Source organism: Anomalospiza imberbis, chromosome 3 (assembly GCF_031753505.1).
Source record: "Anomalospiza imberbis isolate Cuckoo-Finch-1a 21T00152 chromosome 3, ASM3175350v1, whole genome shotgun sequence".
Lineage (NCBI taxonomy): Eukaryota > Metazoa > Chordata > Aves > Passeriformes > Viduidae > Anomalospiza > Anomalospiza imberbis.
The window spans coordinates 613,451-634,130 of record NC_089683.1 but is presented as its reverse complement, the minus strand read 5'-3'; the positions used below and the strand labels follow the sequence as shown (position 1 = coordinate 634,130).

The 20,680-nt window shown below is 53.6% G+C and overlaps 1 protein-coding gene across 3 annotated transcripts in view; it reads left to right on the top strand.

Moving 5' to 3' along the window:
• The first annotated feature begins 4,490 nt into the window (after window positions 1–4,490).
• Window positions 4,491–20,680, top strand: part of DTNB (dystrobrevin beta) — a 193,242-nt gene continuing 177,052 nt past the window's right edge. For 2 of the 3 annotated variants that reach the window (XM_068183103.1, XM_068183105.1), the window contains exons 1-2: window positions 4,492–4,556; window positions 5,715–5,794. The gene's annotated coding sequence lies outside the window, so the exon portion shown is untranslated. Of the gene's footprint in view, window positions 4,557–5,714; window positions 5,795–20,680 lie in introns of all 3 variants that reach the window. The other variant, XM_068183104.1, reaches the window with a different exon arrangement.

The following is a 20,680-nucleotide window of genomic DNA, read 5'->3' as shown; positions in this document are numbered from 1 at the left end:
ATCCCAGGCCTCTTCATCCTCCCCTCCTGCAAAGCCCTGAGAGGGAACAGCAGCCTTGGGGCTTGTTTCCTGTTTGAGGTACCTGGATGAGATAAAATGGTGCTGCTGCACTCCCAAACAATTGTTCCTTATTCCAGTGGTCTGCTGCATCTCCCAGCCCTTCCCTCCCAGTCCAGAGCTGAACCAAACTGGTCTCCTGTCCCTTTCAGTTCAGGCTTCTCTGATGCTGGTTATGGGTTTTAGAGTGGAAAAGCTGGGCTGAGAGTTTCACCTTTGGAGGGCTGTGGGCTCTTCCAGGCCAGATGCCAGGGATGTGGTCCCATGGGCAGTGAGTGTGCTGCAGCCACCACAGCTTCCTCCAGGCCTGCTTCCCAGGGGATGGGAGTCACCTGTTCTGGTGGGATGGGCGCTGCCTTGAGCCTCATGGACACAGATTTTACTCTGTGTCCAGAGCTGTCCCAAGGATGAGCCCCCACAACGACTCCGTGGCACCTCCAGCCCCCTCCGGGCCACTGCCAGCCCAGGTCTGCCACAGGCTGTGATAGCCACGCTGAAATCAGGAAAGTGCTGGGGGTGTGGATCATAGGCACCTTCAGGTCAGTGAGGTGATTTCTGGGCATTTAAACCAGCCCAGGAGCAATCCCTGGGGGACACACATGGATATCTATATATATATTTTTTTTTTTTTTTTTTTAATATAGATATGTATAAAATTGCACCTTAGTGCCTCAGAGGGGGATCCAGGGCTGCTCCCAACAGCCCATTCCCAACCTGGCACTGGAATATCTGTGCCCTCAGGACACGGCACCAGAGAAAATCCTTCCCTGTGGCTCATGTCCTGCCACAGATTCTGTTCCTCTTCCTCCCACAATGCCCTCTTTGGAAATGAACACACAATCCTGTAGTTCCTCAGCGTTGGAAGCCTGGATCCTGAGAGTTTTGGGCTTTCTGTGCTGAAAGGCACACACCCCCAGGAGAGCACTGCATTTCACCTGAGGCCGTGGAGAAGCCTCCAAAATGGAATGATAGAACTGGGATTACGGGTGTGGAGTTGGTTAGGAGTGTGTGATGTCACAGGGTGGAAAACTGAGCGTTTGGGGTTTTAGAATGCAGTAATATACATGGAGCAAGATGGAGGTTTTAGGGTGGAGGCTGCTCCTTGTCCTTCACCTTCTCCTCCACGGGTTTGGGTGGGTGAAGGAAGCGACACCTCGGCACTGGACACATGTGCTCCCCCGTCATGGTCCTCTTCTGCTCACTAAAGCCATGTGGGGCTATGGCCTTGGGTCCTGCTGATGGTTTTCAGGGGTTTCCTTCTGCCTTCCCCTGACAGGGAACTGCGCTTCCCTGGCTTTACAAGCTCCGGATATCTGTTAAATTTCCTTTTGGCACATTTTAAGGGGAAAACGTTGGTTTATTACTTAGCCCTAATAAATTTTGCAGTTCCCTCGCTTCTTGGGGTCCCAAGACATTTGAGGAGCATGGAACTGTAGATCTGGGGGAAAGAAACAGGAAGAAATCTGTATCAAGTGACAGGAGCTTGATTTCCCTTAAAATGGAGGGATTCAGGGAAACAGGTGTGTAACCAACTCACCTGATTTCTGACAGGAAAACTCGGAATGCACTTAACAGCTTGGTGAAATCAGCTGCATTGAGGAGTGTGCAAGAGCCTGGGATTTCTTTTCCCTGAATACATTAAAAGTATCAACAATTCTGTATTTTAAGTATGGAAGGGGTTGGAAACCTACCAGTGGGAATAATCCACCCCAGCCCCCAGGTGGCATCTTGGCGGCATCACTAGACTTTAATTTATTCTCCTTCTTAATCCGTGTGACTAATTAATGGCTCTATCTCGTTATTCAGTAAGTAAAACATGTTTTTTTCCTAGCCAGGCCGAATTCCCCTGGGATCCCTGGGAAGAAGGAGGACGGGCACAGCCCTCGGAGGAGGGGGAAGCCTGAGCTCCCGCAGTCAGAGGCATGGAGAAATAACTGAAGCCGTGGCACCATCTGGTGTTTTTGCAGGCTGCAGCACGTCTCCCTGCAGCCCGCGGCAGACGGCTTTTCCACATGCTGCTTTGGCTGCTGCTGCTGCCTTGCGGGTGGAAATGCAGCCAGCAGGAATCACCTCCCTCGCTTGGTCCCACTGCCCCCCGTGGGCTTGGCCCCGGAATTCCGGGGCAAATCCGGAATTCCGAGCACCGTCACTGGCACGGGCGGCTCGGAATGAGCACCGCCGCAGTCTCGGCAGCACTTTTCGGCTCTCATTTCCCTTTCCCGGCCAAGGCGTTCCCTCCCACTCGGGCAAGCCGGGAGGCGTCCCTGCTCTCCCTCCACACGCGGAGCTGACAGACAGCGCTGTGCGGGGGCAGCTGTGACGCTTGAGGAGCCTGGAGCAGAGCCCGTCCTGCCGGATCCTCCTCGGGAAGCGCTGCCGGCTCTGGTGGTGCTGCCGGGGGCTGCCAGCAAGGCGAGCAGTGACATCCCCGGTGCCCACGGAATGCTGATATCCACAGGGATGGTCACGCCATGGAGCAGGGGACGCCGTCTCTGGAAACGGCCGCTGTGGCTGTGGCCGGGGAGCTGTGGGACACGGCAGGAGCCGTGACAGCCTCCCCTGGCGCAGGGGACACTCCTGCAGGGGCGCAGTCCTTACAAGCCTGAGCTGCCCTCCCCTAGAAACAGCCATCCATGGAACGGGTTTGGGTGGGAAGGGACCTCAGAGCCCAGCCAGTGCCACCCTGCCATGGCAGGGACACCTGCCACTGTCCCAGGAGCTCCCAGCCACAGTGTCCAGCCTGGCCCTGGGCACTGCCAGGGATCCAGGGGCAGCCACAGCTGCTCTGGGAATTCCAGCCCAGCCCCTGCCCACCCTGCCAGGGAACAATTCCCAATTCCCAGTCTCCCACCCATCCCTGCCCTCTGGCACTGGGAGCCATTCCCTGGCTCCTGTCCCTCCAGGCCTTGTCCCCAGTCCCTCTGCAGCTCTCCTGGAGCCCCTTCAGGCCCTGCAAGGGGCTCTGAGCTCTCCCTGGATCCTTCTCCTCTCCAGCCTGAACATTCCCAGCTTTTCCAGCTTGGCTTCATGGCAGAGGAGCTCCAGCCCTGGGAGCTGAGGGGATGGAGCTGAGCAATGGCCGTGGCTGGGTGCTGAGGGGACGGCAGTCACTCACGGCTGTGAGGGGACTGTTCTGAAGGATGGCTGTCGTTCACTGCTGTGAGGGCACCCACGGCTGGCACGGTGCCGAGGGATGGCTGTGAGGGGAGACAGCCATGGCTGGCACGGTGCTGAGGGACAGCCATGGCTGGCACGGTGCTGAGGGATGGCCGTGAGGGCTCCCATGGCTGGCACGGTGCCGAGGGATGGCCGTGAGGGCTCCCATGGCTGGCACGGTGCTGAGGGATGGCTGTGAGGGCACCCATGGCTAACACGGTGCTGAGGGATGGCTGTGAGGGCTCCCATGGCTGGCACGGTGCTGAGGGACAGCCATGGCTGGCACGGTGCTGAGGGATGGCTGTGAGGGCTCCCATGGCTGACACGGTGCTGAGGGATGGCTGTGAGGGACAGCCATGGCTAACACGGTGCCGAGGGATGGCCGTGAGGGCTCACGTGGCTGACACGGTGCTGAGGGATGGCTGTGAGGGCTCACATGGCTGGCACGGTGCCGAGGGATGGCTGTGAGGGGAGACAGCCATGGCTGGCACGGTGCTGAGGGATGGCCCTGAGGGCTCCCATGGCTGGCACGGTGCTGAGGGATGGCCCTGAGGGCTCCCATGGCTGGCACGGTGCTGAGGGATGGCTGTGAGGGCTCCCATGGCTGGCACGGTGCTGAGGGACAGCCATGGCTAGCACGGTGCTGAGGGACGGCCCTGAGGGCTCCCATGGCTGGCACGGTGCTGAGGGATGGCCGTGAGGGCTCCCATGGCTGGCACGGTGCTGAGGGATGGCTGTGAGGGCTCCCATGGCTGGCACGGTGCTGAGGGACAGCCATGGCTAGCACGGTGCTGAGGGACGGCCCTGAGGGCTCCCATGGCTGGCACGGTGCTGAGGGATGGCCGTGAGGGCTCCCATGGCTGGCACGGTGTGAGGGACAGCCATGGCTGGCACGGTGCTGAGGGATGGCCGTGAGGGCTCCCATGGCTGACGGAGCCCCCATCCCGCCGCCCCCCTCGCTCCGCCCCCCTCGCTCCGCCCCCCTCAGGCGGCCCCCGCCCCTCAGGGCGGGCCGGGGGCGGGGCCGCCCCCTCGGCTGCTCGCGCTGCGCCTGCGCGGTCCCGCCGCGCCCCGGGGTGAGCGCCGCGCGGCGCGCGCGCGCCGCGGCGGGGGCGGGAGCGCGCCGGGCGGCGCCGGCCGCCGATTGGCTGGCGGGGCGCGAGAAGGCGGGGCCCGGCGGGCGCGGATTGGCGGGGGGCCGCGCGCCCCCGGCGGAGGCGGGCCCTGATTGGCCGGGGCGCCGCGCGGCGGCGGCCGGGACCGTTGGAGCGCGGCGGCGGCGGCTGAGGCGGCGGCGGCTGAGGCGGCCCGGCCGCCCCTGGGCAGCCCCGGCAGCGGCTCAGGTACGGGGAGGAGCGGCGGGGCCGCCGGGCCCGGGCGGGGGAGAGCCCAGCGGGGCCCGGGTCACCGGGCTGGGGGCGGGGTGGGGGGGGAGGCGGCCGCTGGTTTGGCCGTGCCCCGGTGTTCCTCCCGGCCGCGGAACAGCTGCTGGCAGGGAGCCGGAATGGGTAGGCTGCACTGATTTGGAGTTAACGGGAGACGCGGGGTGTGCGGGCTGCATTGCTCTGGGGTTAACGGGAGACGCGGGGTGTGCGGGCTGCATTGCTCTGGGGTTAACGGGAGACCCGGGGCGTGCGGGCTGCATTGCTCTGGGGTTAACGGGAGACGCGGGGTGTGCGGGCTGCATTGCTCTGGGGTTAACGGGAGACCCGGGGCGTGCGGGCTGCATTGCTCTGGGGTTAACGGGAGACCCGGGGCGTGCGGGCTGCATTGCTCTGGGGTTAACGGGAGACGCGGGGTGTGCGGGCTGCGTTGCTCTGGGGTTAACGGGAGAGCCGGGGTGTGCGGGCTGCGTTGCTCTGGGGTTAACGGGAGAGCCGGGGTGTGCGGGCTGCGTTGCTCTGGGGTTAACGGGACAGCCGGGGCGTGCGGGCTGCATTGCTCTGGGGTTAACGGGAGACCCGGGGTGCGCGGGCTGCATTGCTCTGGGGTTAACGGGAGAGCCGGGGTGTGCGGGCTGCATTGCTCTGGGGTTAACGGGAGACGCGGGGTGTGCGGGCTGCATTGCTCTGGGGTTAACGGGAGAGCCGGGGTGTGCGGGCTGCATTGCTCTGGGGTTAACGGGAGACGCGGGGTGTGCGGGCTGCATTGCTCTGGGGTTAACGGGAGAGCCGGGGTGTGCGGGCTGCGTTGCTCTGGGGTTAACGGGAGACGCGGGGTGTGCGGGCTGCATTGCTCTGGGGTTAACGGGAGAGCCGGGGTGTGCGGGCTGCATTGCTCTGGGGTTAACGGGAGAGCCGGGGTGTGCGGGCTGCATTGCTCTGGGGTTAACGGGAGAGCCGGGGTGTGCGGGCTGCGTTGCTCTGGGGTTAACGGGAGCAGCAGCCAGGGCAGAAGCAGCACCCTGCTGGGGCTGTGAAATGAGGCAGTGTGGTTTTTCTGTGGAAAGCTGCTGCTTTCTTGCAGGAAAAGCTCACTCGGTGTTATTTGCCTCTCCTTAGGTTGTCGTTTAAATGTCTGAAGAAGGAAGCGAGCCCAGGAAAGTGGAAGTTGCCCTGAGAGACTTCTCAGTGTGATTCAGGTAACGGGATCTGTTGGGATTGACTGTGGTGCTGGCCTCAAAATCTTGTGTTTTGGAAGTTGAGTTGCCTGTTTCTGACACTCACCAAACTGACACTGACATTTTTCACTTATGACAAACTTGTGTCGTGAAGCAGCGACTTCTGCATTTTCTGTGTTGGACATGTAAAATATGGAATCCTCTGTTTAAAATTCCTCCAGAATTGCGTTTGCTGCGCAGCACATCCCTCGTCTGGGGAAGGTGAATCATAGAATTACGGAATGCTTTGGGTGGGAAGGAGCTTTAAACAACACTGAATTCCATCCCTCTGCCATGGCAGGGACACCTTCCACGATCCCAGGGTGCACCAAGCCCCAGCCTGGCCTTGGGCACTGCCAGGGATCCAGGGGTGCCACTGGCTGAGCTTTAAGGTCCCTTCCCACTCAAACCAGTCAGTCCCAAGGGAGCAGCTCCCAGGCTGGGCTGCCAGAGTTGGCTCCTGACAGTTCCAGAATCCTGTATTTAAGGGGACACATCCAGGGCCTGCTGTGAGCTCAGTGGGACACCCTTGTTGTTCACTGCAGTTCCCGTGGTGGTGAATGCAGCAGCCCTGCCAGCATTGTCCCAGACTCCCGGGGTTTGGAGCAGGCTGGGGTTTTTGGAACAGTAAATGGCTTTGTTTGTTGGCTGTGCTGCAGCTGGTGCAGTCAGGCCTGGCTTATCCCGGGACCCAAGAGCAATACATCTTTTGGGGAGTGGTGGAGGGGATTTAGGGAGGAGCCGTAATGCAAGGAAAAGGGCTTCTGCAGCAGCACAAAAGCATCGCTTCTCCAGCAGTTCAATTACCTCACACACAGCCCAGGTGAAGGGGGAGTGAGGACTCTCAGTCCTGGGCAGCCCTGGGTGGGGGTTCTCAGTTCTGTTCTCAGTGGGCAGCCCTTGAAACCAAGGTGGATGTGTTCAGTTGGGTGGATGTTCTCAGTTCTGTTCTCAGTGGGCAGCCCTTGAAACCAAGGTGGATGTGTTCAGTTGGGTGGATGTTCTCGGTTCTGTTCTCAGTGGGCAGCTCTTGAAACCAAGGTGGATTTTCTGAGTTGTGCAGCCCTTTAAACCAAGGTGGATGCTCTCAGTTCGGTTCTGAGTCAGGCAGCCCTTTAAGCCAAGGTGGGCTTGTTTCAGTTAGGCAGCCTTTTAAACCAAGGTGGATGTTCTAAGTTAGGCAGCCCTTTAAACCAATGTGAATGTTCTTAGTTAGGAACCCTTTAAACCAAGGTGGATGTTCTAAGTTAGGAGCCCTTTAACCCAAGGTGGATGTTCTCAGGCAGCCCTTTAACCCAAGATGGATGTTCTCAGGCAGCCCTTTAAACCAAGGTGGATGTTCTGAGTTAGGCAGCCCTTTAAACCAGGGTGGATGTTCTAAGTTAGGAGCCCTTTAAACCAGGGTGGATGTTCTAAGTTAGGAGCCCTTTAAACCAAGGTGGATGTTCTGAGCTGGACAGCCCTTTAAACCAAGGTGGATGTTCTAAGTTAGGAGCCCTTTAAACCAAGGTGGATGTTCTAAGTTAGGAGCCCTTTAGACCAAGGTGGATGTTCTAAGTTAGGAGCCCTTTAGACCAAGGTGGATGTTCTAAGTTAGGAGCCCTTTAGACCAAGGTGGATGTGTTCAGTTGTGCAGCCCTTTAAACCAAGGTGGGTGTGTTCAGTTGTGCAGCCCTTTAAACCAAGGTGGATGTTCTTAGTTAGGAGCCCTTTAAACCAGGGTGGATGTTCTGAGTTAGACAGCCCTTTAAACCAAGGTAGATGTTCTGAGTTAGGCAGCCCTTTAAACCAGGGTGGATGTTCTGGAGTTAGGAGCCCTTTAAACCAGGGTGGATGTTCTGGAGTTAGGAGCCCTTTAAACCAGGGTGGATGTTCTGGAGTTAGGAGCCCTTTAAACCAGGGTGGGTGTTCTGGAGTTAGGAGCCCTTTAAATCAGGGTGGGTGTTCTGGAGTTAGGAGCCCTTTAAACCAGGGTGGGTGTTCTGGAGTTAGGAGCCCTTTAAACCAGGGTGGGTGTTCTGGAGTTAGGAGCCCTTTAAACCAGGGTGGGTGTTCTTGAGTTAGGAGCCCTTTAGACCAGGGTGGGTGTGTTCAGTTAGGCAGCCCTTTTAACCAAGGTGGATGTTCTGAGTTAGGAGCCCTTTAAAGCAGGGTGGGTGTGTTTAGTTTTGCAGCCCTTTAAACCAAGGTGGATGTTAAAGTTAGGCAGCCCTTTAAACCAAGGTGGATGTTAAAGTTAGGCAGCCCTTTAAACCAAGGTGGATGTTAAAGTTAGGCAGCCCTTTAAACCAAGGTGGATGTTCTGAGTTAGGAGCCCTTTAAAGCAGGGTGGGTGTGTTCAGCTGTGTGTTGTGGAAGCTGTGACAGTTTTTGAGGAGGGAGGGAACTACATCTGGAAGATTAAAGCCAGGCCTTGGGCATGGCTTGGTGCCTGAGCCACCCTGAGCTCCACACTCAGCCTGCCTGCGTGGGCTGCTCTGGGGCAGCTTTAGAGAGCCTAAAGAGGGATTCCGATAAGGTGATTCAGGTGATAAGAATTTGAATTCGTAATATTTCTATTAGGTTAATTGTTTTCCCCTTGATTCCAGGGAGAAGAAACCATGAATTTGTTGACTCTGGTTTAGTGTTTAAACAGATTTCTGTTGTTAAAGTGTACCTAAATTTAAATAGTTTCATGGGCCTTTCCCAGTCCTGTGGGCTTTAAGGACTGAATTATTTTAACTTCTCAGCTGTGCTTAAATAATACAGATTTATTTAAAAAAAACTTATGTAATGAAGAGTTTTAGGCAGCCTAGATCTGGAAGAAACAGTAGGAGACCTTAAAATTCCACAGCAGATAGCACATTATATTTGGCCAGGTGGAAGCAAATAGAATTATGACAGCAGGTGCCAATTCATCACTAAATCTTAAAAGAGGTGAATGTCTAAAGGATGTGCTGTGGTTAACACTTAAAATCATATTAACTTAAGTAGCTGCTGGCTGCAAGGTGAGGTATTTTTCAGTCTTGTCAGTGCAACTTCTAACTTTATTTAGGTCAAAGGTTGGACTCAGTGGTCTTGGGTGAACGAGAGCCTCAGTGATTCTGTGATTTAAGAGGTGGGGGGCAAAGGGGTGTCCTGGCATAAAGCAAACAGGGAGGGAGCTGAGGCCCTAACCTAATTTTTTTTTTTAACAGAATTTGACAAAACTATGGGATAAAAACTCCTAGTTTTACAGCAGGCAATGTCATCAGTTGGACTTTTACTTTAGGCTTATGTTGTTCTTGTGGAAAGAAGCGCTTTTGTGAGCACAGTTGGAGCAGTGAGGAGCAGTTTGGGTGCAGCCAGGCTTTTGAAGCAGGTGTTTGTGTGTCCGGCAGCTCAGACAAAGTTAAAGTTATCAGGCCTGTGTAGGTGTTCAGTTCCCATTCAGTTCACTGCCTGGGGCAGTGGCAGAGAGACTTTTAAATGCAGATTAACGGTTCTGTACTCTGTACCCTTTCAGTAACATCTAACACTTCACAATCCTAGCATTATTTTGGTTTAGACCTGTGAAGCTGGTGAGGAAGATTTCACACCGTAAGTTAATGTAGGAGGTGAAATTAATGGATTAAAACTGAGCAAGCTGTTCTATCCTGAAGTCAGTTGTGATGGGGGAAAGCAGTTCCTGTTTCCAGGTGTTCCTCACTGGAATTTCCCTCCTCCCCAGGTGTGCCAGGGAGCTCTGGGAGAGCTCTGAGCTGCCAGGTGTGTGGGACCTGCTCCTGCTGCATCTCCCAGTCTGGGGTAATGGGGAAAAGGGCAGGAATGCAGCTCAGAGCCCTTCCTAATGATGAGTACTGCATTCGGAGGCAGCTGCAGAGAGCTCTCCTGTGCTCTGCAAGCAGTGCTGGGGCCTGTGGGGTGAGATGGAGAGGGGAGGCTTTGCCAGGTGCTCTTGGAAGCACGGAGTGCTCAGAAATCCCCTCCACAAGAGAGTCTTCCCTTCCTGAGAGAGAGGGGTCGGCTCTTGATTAGACTGTTTCCAACTTCTTGCTGCTCAAAAATCCTCCTGTAATATTTCATTTCTCTTACCCAACAGGAGCACTGCTTTATTTCAAGGAAACAATTTCAGCTGCTGGATTTGCTCTTGTTTGCAGGCTCATGGTAAATCCCACAGCCAGACGTTAACTCCAACAGGCAGGTTGTAAAAAGCCATTTCTACTCCTCAGGCTCTGGGGCAGTGAAGGAAGATGAGGGTTTGGTTCTGATGTGGGTGTTGTGGCACTGGGTGTGCTGCCTGCTCTGCACCCTGGCTCTGTGAGCTGGAGAACAGACCTGCCTGTGCCAGAATCTGTGCTGAGACACTCAGTACTGGCCTCCAGAGCCTGCAGGGCTCCTGGGCCTAGCCTGAGTGCTTCCCTGGGGACTGAAAATGGATCTAGAGAGCTGTGAGCTTCAAACAACACCTTGGCAACGGGGCTGGCACCTCAGTGCCACTGTCACCTCACCATTCTTAGCCTGACCTGCAAGTTCCTCAAGGAGCTTCTCTCTGTTCTGGGCTCTCAGCTGACACTTAGAGATGTGAAGTCACAGAAACTCAGGTGGTTTGCAACTCTCCTGGATTTGAGTTCGTTCTGTTGTGTCTGGAGGGAACCTGTGTTAAAAGTTTTGGAAAGCTTTCAAAGAAACCTCTGATTAAATATTGTGACTTGTTCCATCTTTGTTGAACTTGAATCCAGTACAATCTTTATCAGTTTCTGACCAGGTGAGGTTGTTGGGCTCACCCTGGGGCTTAGAGCAGGGGGTTTTTCCTGGAATCACAGAATGATTTCAGTTGTAAAAGTCCTCTTAGTCCAGCCTGTGCCCAGTCCCCACTTTGTCCTCAGCCCAGGGCACTCAGTGCCACACCCAGGCCTGCCCTGGCCACCTCCAGGGATGGGCACCCCAAACCTCCCTGGGCAGCCCCTGCCAAGGCCTGAGCACCCTTTCCAGGGAGAAATTCCTGCTGCTGTCCACCCTGAGCCTGCCCTGCCCAGCCTGAGGCCATTTCCCCTTGTCCTGTCCCTGTTCCCTGGCAGCAGAGCCCGACCCCCCCTGGCTGTCCCCTCCTGTCAGGAGTTGTGCAGAGCCACAAGGTCCCCCTGAGCCTCCTTTTCTCCAGGCTGAGCCCCTTCCCAGCTCCCCCAGCCCCTCCTGGGGCTCCATTCCCTTCCCAGCTCCCTCAGCCCCTCCTGGGGCTCCATTCCCTTCCCAGCTCCCCCAGCCCCTCCTGGGGCTCCATTCCCTTCCCAGCTCCCTCAGCCCCTCCTGGGGCTCCATTCCCTTCCCAGCTCCCCCAGCCCCTCCTGGGGCTCCATTCCCTTCCCAGCTCCCCCAGCCCCTCCTGGGGCTCCATTCCCTTCCCAGCTCCCTCAGCCCCTCCTGGGGCTCCATTCCCTTCCCAGCTCCCTCAGCCCCTCCTGGGGCTCCATTCCCTTCCCAGCTCCCTCAGCTCCTCCTGGGGCTCCATTCCCTTCCCAGCTCCGTTCCCTTCCCATCCTGGGGTGTTCCATGGGGTTGGTGTGACCCCAGTGCAGGACCCAGCTCTTGGCCTGGCTGTCCCTCAGCCCGTGGATCCAGGCTGTCCTGGTCCCTCTGCAGAGCTCCCTGCCCCCAGCAGATCCACATCCCACCCCCCTGGGGCTGTCCCTGAGCTGAGCCAGGGTGGTGCCCTCCATCCCCGTGCCCAGCCCGTCCATGAAGGTGTTGAGCAGGACTGAGCCAGGCCTGAGCCCCCTGGTTCCCAGCTGGATGTGCCTCCATGGCCAGCTTTATCCAGCCAGGGTGTCCCTGTCCATCAGTGATTTTCCACCCCAGTAACTGAAGGCACCGAGGGCTCTGTGGGGCTGTGCTGCCACATGCTGTGTCCTGCCTGAAAAAACCAGATGGTTCTTGTGCCTTGGAAAAACCTCACAGTCCCAGCAGGAACGGCAAGGCAAGCAGGAGGGAAAGCTTTAGGATTCAACACTACCTTTTTTCTTGAGCTACTGGGTTGCCTGGTAATTTTTAATGAAGCTTCCTGCATTTTTTGGGCAGGTTTTTGCAGAATCTTCCGGAGCAGCTTTGGATCTACTGGAATTATGGAGGAAAAAAAAAAAAAGGAGCCATTGACTTGTTTAGAATTTCACTGCAGAGCTGTAATCACTGGGAAGTTACAGTCCCTTTCCTGGCTCCTAGCCAAGTGGGTTTTTCCTTACAGCCTCCGAGGCTGGAGTCAGTTTGGGTTTGTAGAGATCTTCCATGATCATCTGAGTCCAGCACATGTGAAAACATCAGGGAGGGATCCAAACCTTTGGGCTTTGGGGCAGCTGCTTCCGGAAGGTGCATGGTGCTTCCCGGAGATGCTCCTGTACTTGCTGGAGATGCAGAAATAACACTTCAGGGTACTTTTCATACTTTTGTGCCCAGTTGCTTTTGCTTCAGTTACTTATCGTATAATTGATGGGAACAGAGTTTAAAATGTTAAAGGTAAATGAGAAGAACTGTCAGAAGTGGTTAAAATGTGCTTTAAAAGATGTTGCCAGTCTACTTGAATAAGTATGGAAGGTTTGTCTCTTCCAGGGGTCAGATGTGGCCCCCTGAAGTCACTTCTAGGTCACTCTGCTTCCTGGGAAAAGGCACAGGGGAGCAAACAAAGGAGTATTTTTGATTAATTATGTTTGACTGCTGAGGAAAGGGATTGGGAATGTGAACCAGGAGAACAAAGAAATGAGTAAGAGCATCAGATATTTTGGACAGACAGCAGGAGAGGAGGGGATTAAATCAGTCATTGTGGGGTCCTTTTTTCAAATTAGGAAAGAAAAGGAAAAAAACTTCATATTTTAATTGAAATCTGAGATGAACAAATATAAGCACCTTTATATCATAAGTAAGTTTAATTTTATACTTTAACAAAACATTTATGACAGTTCAGAAATTATTTTAGATGGTTTCAATCAAATGTCAGACGAGCTCAGAAGCCCAAAGCAAGGAAGTGCCAAAGCAGATGGACACCAGTAACTTTTTCTGCCAGCACAGGTATGCCCTCAATTTTTATTCAATGTCTTCATCCCAGTTATGTTATTTATTAAAGTTACCTTTTTAAGAGTGAATGCACTGACAAGGGAGGAAAGCTTTTCCTTGAAACAGCAGGAATACTTGTTCCTTCTGATCAGAAAAACAGCAGAAAGTCACTGAACCTCCTTCCCTGTGTCAGGCTCAAATCAGCCCATGCCCCAAACTGGCTTTTGGATTTATTTTAATTACAAGTTATTTCTGACCATAAATAGGTATGGGCACAATTTTATCTTCATGCAGCAACTGCAGTTTAATCAGTGACATCAAATATTATTTTTGCTAATGACATGCAACGCCAAGAATGTGAACCAAGTCAGATTTATTAATTGGTAAATGAACTTTTCTTTCTGTGTTCCTGCTTTGGCCAATGAGGCTGTGGCTCAGTGCAAAGTATGGAAATTGTTATCAAACCCTAAAGGTCAGAGTCTTCTTTGGAGCGTTCCTTAAAGGTGGAAGTACAGAATGAAACAAAATTAACTTGAAACAAAACGACTGCAAAACCAAACTACAGCTCCCTGAAAGGTGGCTGTGCTCAGGTGGGGTTGGGCTCCTTCTCCAGGAACTGACAGAGCCAGAGGACACAGCCTTAGGCTGCACCAAGGGAAACTGAGGCTGGATATCAGGGAAAAGTTCTTTATAGAAAGGTGGTAAAGTTCTGGAGTGGCTGCCCGGGGAGGTGGTGGAGTCACCACCCCTGGGTGTGTTTAACAAAGCCTGGGTGTGGCACTGGGTGCCAGGGTTGAGTTGAGGTGTTGGGGCTGGGTTGGACTCAATGGTCTTGGAGGTCTCTTCCAACCTGGGGATTCTGTGTGTGACTGTGTGTGGAACTGTGTGATTCTGAGATTCTGATTCTGTGATTATCTGTGATTGTGTGTGACTCTGTGATTCTGATTGTGTGATTGTGTGGAATTCTGTGATTCTGATTGTGTGATTGTGTGGAATTCTGTGATTCTGATTGTGTGATTGTGTGTGATTCTGATTGTGTGATTGTGTGTGATTGTGATTCTGATTGTGTGATTATGTGTGATTCAATGATCCTGTGATTGTGACTCTGTGATTGTGTGATTGTGATTCTGATTTGTGATTGTGTGTAATTCTGTGATTCTGATTGTGTGATTGTGTGGAATTCTGTGATTCTGATTGTGTGATTGTGTGTGATTGTGATTCTGATTGTGTGATTGTGTGTGATTCAGTGATTCTGATTGTGTGATTGTGACTCAGTGATTCTGGCTGTGTGATTGTGATCCTGTGTGTGACTCAGTGATTCTGTGTGATTGTGATCCTGTGTGTGACTCTGTGAGTCTGTGTGACTGTGATTCTGGCTGTGTGATTGTGTGTGACTGTGATTCTGACTGTGATTGTGAACCTGTGTGTGACTCTGTGATTCTGTCTGTGTGATTCCGATGGTGTATGGCTGTGATTCTGGCTGTGTGACTGTGATCCTGTGTGTGACTGTGATTCTGTGTGATTGTGATCCTGTGTGTGGCTGTGATTCTGTGTGATTGTGATCCTGTGTGTGACTGTGATTCTGGCTGTGTGATTCCGATGGTGTGTGGCTGTGATTCTGTCTGTGTGATTCCGATGGTGTGTGACTGTGATTCTGGCTGTGTGACTGTGATCCTGTGTGTGACTGTGATCCTGTGTGTGACTCTGTGATTCTGTGTGGCTGTGATTCTGTCTCTGTGATTCTGGCTGTGTGATTCTGTGTGACTGTTATTCTGGCTGTGTGAGTCTGATTGTGCATGACTGTGATTCTGACTGTGTAATTGTGTGTGACTGTGATCCTGTGTGTGACTGTGATCCTGTGTGTGACTGTGATCCTGTGTGTGACTCTGTGATTCTGTGTGGCTGTGATTCTGTCTCTGTGATTCTGGCTGTGTGATTCTGTGTGACTGTTATTCTGGCTGTGTGAGTCTGATTGTGCATGACTGTGATTCTGACTGTGTAATTGTGTGTGACTGTGATTCTGACTGTGACTGTGATCCTGTGTGTGACTCAGTGATTCTGTGTGATTGTGATCCTGTGTGTGACTGTGATTCTGGCTGTGTGATTGTGATCCTGTATGTGACTCTGTGATTCTGTGTGACTGTGATTCTGTCTGTGTGATTCCGATGGTGTGTGACTGTGATTCTGTCTGTGTGATTCCGATGGTGTGTGACTGTGATTCTGGCTGTGTGACTGTGATCCTGTGTGTGACTGTGATTCTGTGTGATTGTGATCCTGTGTTTGACTGTGATTCTGTGTGATTGTGATCCTGTGTTTGACTGTGATTCTGTGTGATTGTGATCCTGTGTGTGACTGTGATTCTGTGTGATTGTGATCCTGTGTGTGACTGTGATTCTGTCTGTGTGATTCCGATGGTGTGTGACTGTGATTCTGGCTGTGTGACTGTGATTCTGTGTGATTGTGATCCTGTGTGTGACTGTGATTCTGGCTGTGTGATTCCGATGGTGTGTGACTGTGATTCTGTCTGTGTGATTCCAATGGTGTGTGACTGTGATTCTGACTGTGACTGTGATCCTGTGTGTGACTCAGTGATTCTGTGTGATTGTGATCCTGTGTGTGACTGTGATTCTGTCTGTGTGATTCCAATGGTGTGTGACTGTGATTCTGGCTGTGTGACTGTGATCCTGTGTGTGACTCTGTGATTGTGTGACTGTGATTCTGTCTGTGTGATTCTGGTGGCCTGTGACTGTGATTCTGGCTGTGTGACTGTGATCCTGTGTGTGACTGTGATCCTGTGTGTGACTGTGATCCTGTGTGTGACTGTGATCCTGTGTGTGACTGTGATCCTGTGTGATTGTGATCCTGTTTGTGACTGTGATTCTGTCTGTGTGATTCCGATGGTGTGTGACTGTGATTCTGGCTGTGTGACTGTGATCCTGTGTTTGACTGTGATTCTGTGTGATTGTGATCCTGTTTGTGACTATGATTCTGTCTGTGTGATTCCTATGGTGTGTGACTGTGATTCTGGCTGTGTGATTCCGATGGTGTGTGGCTGTGATTCTGGCTGTGTGATTCCGATGGTGTGTGACTGTGATTCTGGCTGTGTGACTGTGATCCTGTGTGTGACTCTGTGATTCTGTGTGGCTGTGATTCTGTCTCTGTGATTCTGGCTGTGTGATTCTGTGTGACTGTTATTCTGGCTGTGTGAGTCTGATTGTGCATGACTGTGATTCTGACTGTGTAATTGTGTGTGACTGTGATTCTGACTGTGACTGTGATCCTGTGTGTGACTCAGTGATTCTGTGTGATTGTGATCCTGTGTGTGACTGTGATTCTGGCTGTGTGATTGTGATCCTGTATGTGACTCTGTGATTCTGTGTGACTGTGATTCTGTCTGTGTGATTCCGATGGTGTATGACTGTGATTCTGTCTGTGTGATTCCGATGGTGTGTGACTGTGATTCTGGCTGTGTGACTGTGATCCTGTGTGTGGCTGTGATTCTGGCTGTGTGATTCTGATGGTGTGTGGCTGTGATTCTGGCTGTGTGATTCCGATGGTGTGTGACTGTGATTCTGATGGTGTGTGGCTGTGACTCTGGCTGTGTGATTGTGATCCTGTGTGTGACTGTGACTCTGGCTGTGTGATTGTGATCCTGTGTGTGACTGTGATTCTGGCTGTGTGATTGTGATCCTGTGTGTGGCTGTGATTCTGGCTGTGTGATTGTGATCCTGTGTGTGACTGACTCTGGCTGTGTGATTGTGATCCTGTGTGTGAGAACAAGCCCATCTCTGGCTGAGGGTGATTTCCTGAGCACAGAGCTGCCTGTGGAGCTGTCCTTGGGCCGTTACCTACAGCTGATGAGCTCCAAGAAGAGCGAAACCTGCTAAGCAAGGTCCTGTAGTATTGGCCTGAACCCAGGAGCACCTGCAGGGAGCCAGGCGGGCACAGCGCGGGCTCTCAGGAGCTCCCTGCAGCCAGGGGGGTGCCAATCTCACCTCCTGTGCTGGGACAGAGCTCTGACAGGGACAGCCCTGGCACAGAGCAGGGACTCTCCCTGTTCTCTCCGTGTTTTGGGAGAGAAAAAAAGGTGCCAAACAATGGAAACAAGAAAAATGTGAGTTTATTAAAGATATTTTAGAGGGTGGCTGAGTGTAGTGTTTTCCACAGTAATTGGTGTGGAATTTATAAATTGGCTTTGCTGTTAACTCTGCCAGAGGCTGCTCCTGAGGCCATACAAGTGTTGTACCTGTTGAAATGGGGGGAAGGTGAAAGGATGAAGGGAAATGATGAAATGTTGGAAGTTTACATCAGACACACTCAGCTGCAGATTTCTAAGGCACTGCATCGTTTTCTGCTTTTAGTTGAACATTGCATTTCAATAAGGATTTCCAAATAACTGGACTTCCTATCCCTGGCAGTGCCCAAGGCCAGGTTGGACACTGGGAGCAGCCTGGGACAGTGGGAGGTGTCCCTGCCATGGCAGGGGTGGCACTGGGTGGGCTCTGGTGTCCCTCCAACTCATCCTGGGATTCTGTATTGGAGTGCTTTCCCCTCCATGTGCCCATGGAATGGGAGCAGCTGCCTCAGGAACTCCTGGCTGCCACATCATTCCAGCCCATGTTGTGTTTCCTGGCACTTTGCTCACGGATTTTGCTGCAATTTTTTAAAAAGCAAGGAACCAGCAAACAAACAAACAAAACCCACCCAAAAAATCCCTGCCAAAACCCAAACCCAGCCTCCCCACCCCCTTCAAAGAACCCAACCTAACAAACCAAACCAGCTCAGGCCAAGCTGCTGTTTGCCTTCCCTGTTTTGGGAGCTGAGCACTGTAATTTGCATCCCAAACATAGTTGCAGTTCTTGTGGGTTTGGTTCATTCCTGTTTTGAACTTGGGAAAGACTCCCCAGCCTCCTTCTTCCCAGCCTCATCACCAAGGGATCCTTCTGTGTCTGATGGTTCGGGGATTAAAAACAGGTTTGTCAATTATTCTCACAGAACCTCATTTCCACCACTTTTCCAAATATCTGGCAGTCCATGTGGGAGTTGGGCTCTGCTCCCAGGGAACAGAGACAGGACAAGGGGAAATGGCCTCAGGCTGGGCAGGGCAGGCTCAGGGTGGATGTTGGGAACAACTCCCACCTGGAAAGGGCTGTCCTGCCCAGGCAGGGTTGGAGTCCCCATCCCTGGAGGGGTTTCTAGGCCCTGTGGCTGTGGCACTTGGGGACAGGGGGCACTGGTGGCCTGGGCACTGCTGGCATGGTTGGGCTCGATGGGCTCTGAGGGCTTTTCCAGCCTGAACAATTCTGTTTCCATTCCTGGATTCTCTCTCCACTCTGCTCAGAAGGTGTGCCCTGCCCAGACAGAGCCTGCCCGAGGTATTTCCCCCTCTCAGAAGCAGCAGGAGAAAAGCAGCAGGGTCAGCTCGTGAGTGCAAACAGCCTTGGGTGGGTTTGGTGAGCAGCTCCAGGGCCGAGCTGCTCCCCCAGGGAAAAGTACAAACCTCCTTCTTCTTTTGAGCCAGGCAGGAGCCTGGAGGAGAGGCTGAGGCTGCATGGTGAGTCCTGGGAGGAGGAGCTGGGGAAGGAATGGAGCCCCAGGAGGGGCTGGGGGAGCTGGGAAGGGAACGGAGCCCCAGGAGGGGCTGGGGGAGCTGGGAAGGGAACGGAGCCCCAGGAGGGGCTGGGGGAGCTGGGAAGGGAACGGAGCCCCAGGAGGGGCTGGGGGAGCTGGGAAGGGAACGGAGCCCCAGGAGGGGCTGAGGGAGCTGGGAAGGGAACGGAGCCCCAGGAGGGGCTGAGGGAGCTGGGAAGGGAATGGAGCCCCAGGAGGGGCTGAGGGAGCTGGGAAGGGGCTCAGCCTGGAGAAAAGGAGGCTCAGGGGGACCTTGTGGCTCTGCACAACTCCTGACAGGAGGGGACAGCCAGGGGGTTTGGGCTCTGCTGCCAGGGAACAGGGACAGGACAAGGGGAAATGGCCTCAGGCTGGGCAGGGCAGGCTCAGGGTGGCAGCAGCAGGAATTTCTCCCTGGAAAGGGTGCTCAGGCCTTGGCAGGGGCTGCCCAGGGAGGTTTGGGGTGCCCATCCCTGGAGGTGGCCAGGGCAGGCCTGGGTGTGGCACTGAGTGCCCTGGGCTGGGGACAAGGTGGGGATTGGGCACAGCTGGGACTGGATGGGCTGGGAGGGATTTTCCTACTGAAGGGTTCTGGGATCGTGGAGAGAGCAGATCCCTCAATCAAGTCTCATTTCAGGGGCAACTTGAAAGAGCTCAGTCCCTCCTTTTCCTTGCAGAGGGCACAGAAGGTGACACTCCTGTCCCCTGGAATGGAATTGTGACTGTCTCGGCCACTCTGTCTCCTTCAGCCAGGAATTCTGTGTGTGCCAGCATTGGCTGCTGTGTGCAGGCACTGGCAGCGACCCCTGGGCTCCCATCCTGGCACGGGCAGGTGCCCTCTGTGCCAGGCTGAGCAGGGCAGCTGTGGCTGCCCCTGCATCCCTGGCAGTGCCCAAGCCAGCCTGGACAGGACTTGGAGCAGCCTGGCACAGGGAATGTTGTCCCTGCCATGGCAGGGGTGGCACTGGATGGGCTCTGAGCTCCTTTCCACCCAAACCATCCTGGCATTCCCTGCATGAGGAGTCTCTGGGGAAGGAGGGAGAAGTCATGGTGCTTTGTGGAGAATGAGATGGGATTGGAAGCTCGCGTGCCCAAAGCACCCAACTTCTGCAAGTCATAAAAAATGCCACTGAGGCTTCTTCCTGTAAAAATGCAGTAAAGCCACAGCAGCACCTTGGTTCTGAGTCTGTGGCTTTCTAAACCATGGAAATACAATGTGTTTCCAGGTCAGAGCCCGTGTGCCTGTTTTCCTTCCTGAGAAGGAAGAAGGCTGAGGTGGGCTCTGAGCTGTGGGGTTCCAGCAGGACCTGGGGAGGTGCCGAGCTGTGCCCAGGCACTGCTCCTCAGGGAGGTGTGCCAGTGCCAAGGCACCACTTTGTGCTGCTCCTGCTGCCATCTCAGGCTGCTGCAGGCTGGGCTGAGCCAGCTGCCTCCTGTGGTCTGCATGGGACTGTAGGAGAGTTGGTTGGGATTTTTGTCATTTTTTGGGGTTAGACACATAAAACCTGTATTTAATGGTTTTTAAGTCTGTGAACTTGGTAACCAAAGAACAATGTAATAATTAGTTGAATTATAAGTTAAATTTCACACTGATGCTGATTTAACTTTTCGACTGAAATTTGGCATCTTTTGGGACTGTGTAGTGAAATAAGCCCTGAGAGCTGCTGAATTGTCCCTGTGCCCCCTTACCTTGGGGTACAAGCTGCTCCCTGCTCCTGTCACTCTTTTAATCTGTTTTCCCAGCAAAGGGAGCCCTCTGTCACCAAACTGGTTTTATTTCCACCTTAATCAGTTTGAAGTTCTTTACTTCCCTGACAAATGCCATGGGACCTCAGGTGTCGGGGCTCAAAGTTAAATGAATATTAACAAGTTTTGTTTAAAGCCAGCATTCTCCCAAACCAAACACCCCCACCAATCCTGTTCCAAGCTAAAGGATTCTGTGATCCTGCAGGGAAGAGGGCTCAGTAACCTCTGTCAGCCAGGGAAGGGAATGGGCTGAGCTTGTTCCTGCTGACCCCCAAAGTCTCTAACTGCAGCATCTCCCTTTTCTGGCTCAGAAGACAGAGGAATTCTTCATGGGATATTTCTGCATGTATCAGTGCAGCTCTGGGCTTTGCAAGCTAAAGCAGTTCAAGTGTTGAATTAACATTTCCCGTGCTGTGCCCTGCCTTGGAAGGTGTTAACAAGCCTGAGGTGTGTGTGTGTGTGGAATGGGATAAGGATGAGAGGTGTCTGTCTGTGTCCTGGAATCCCCAG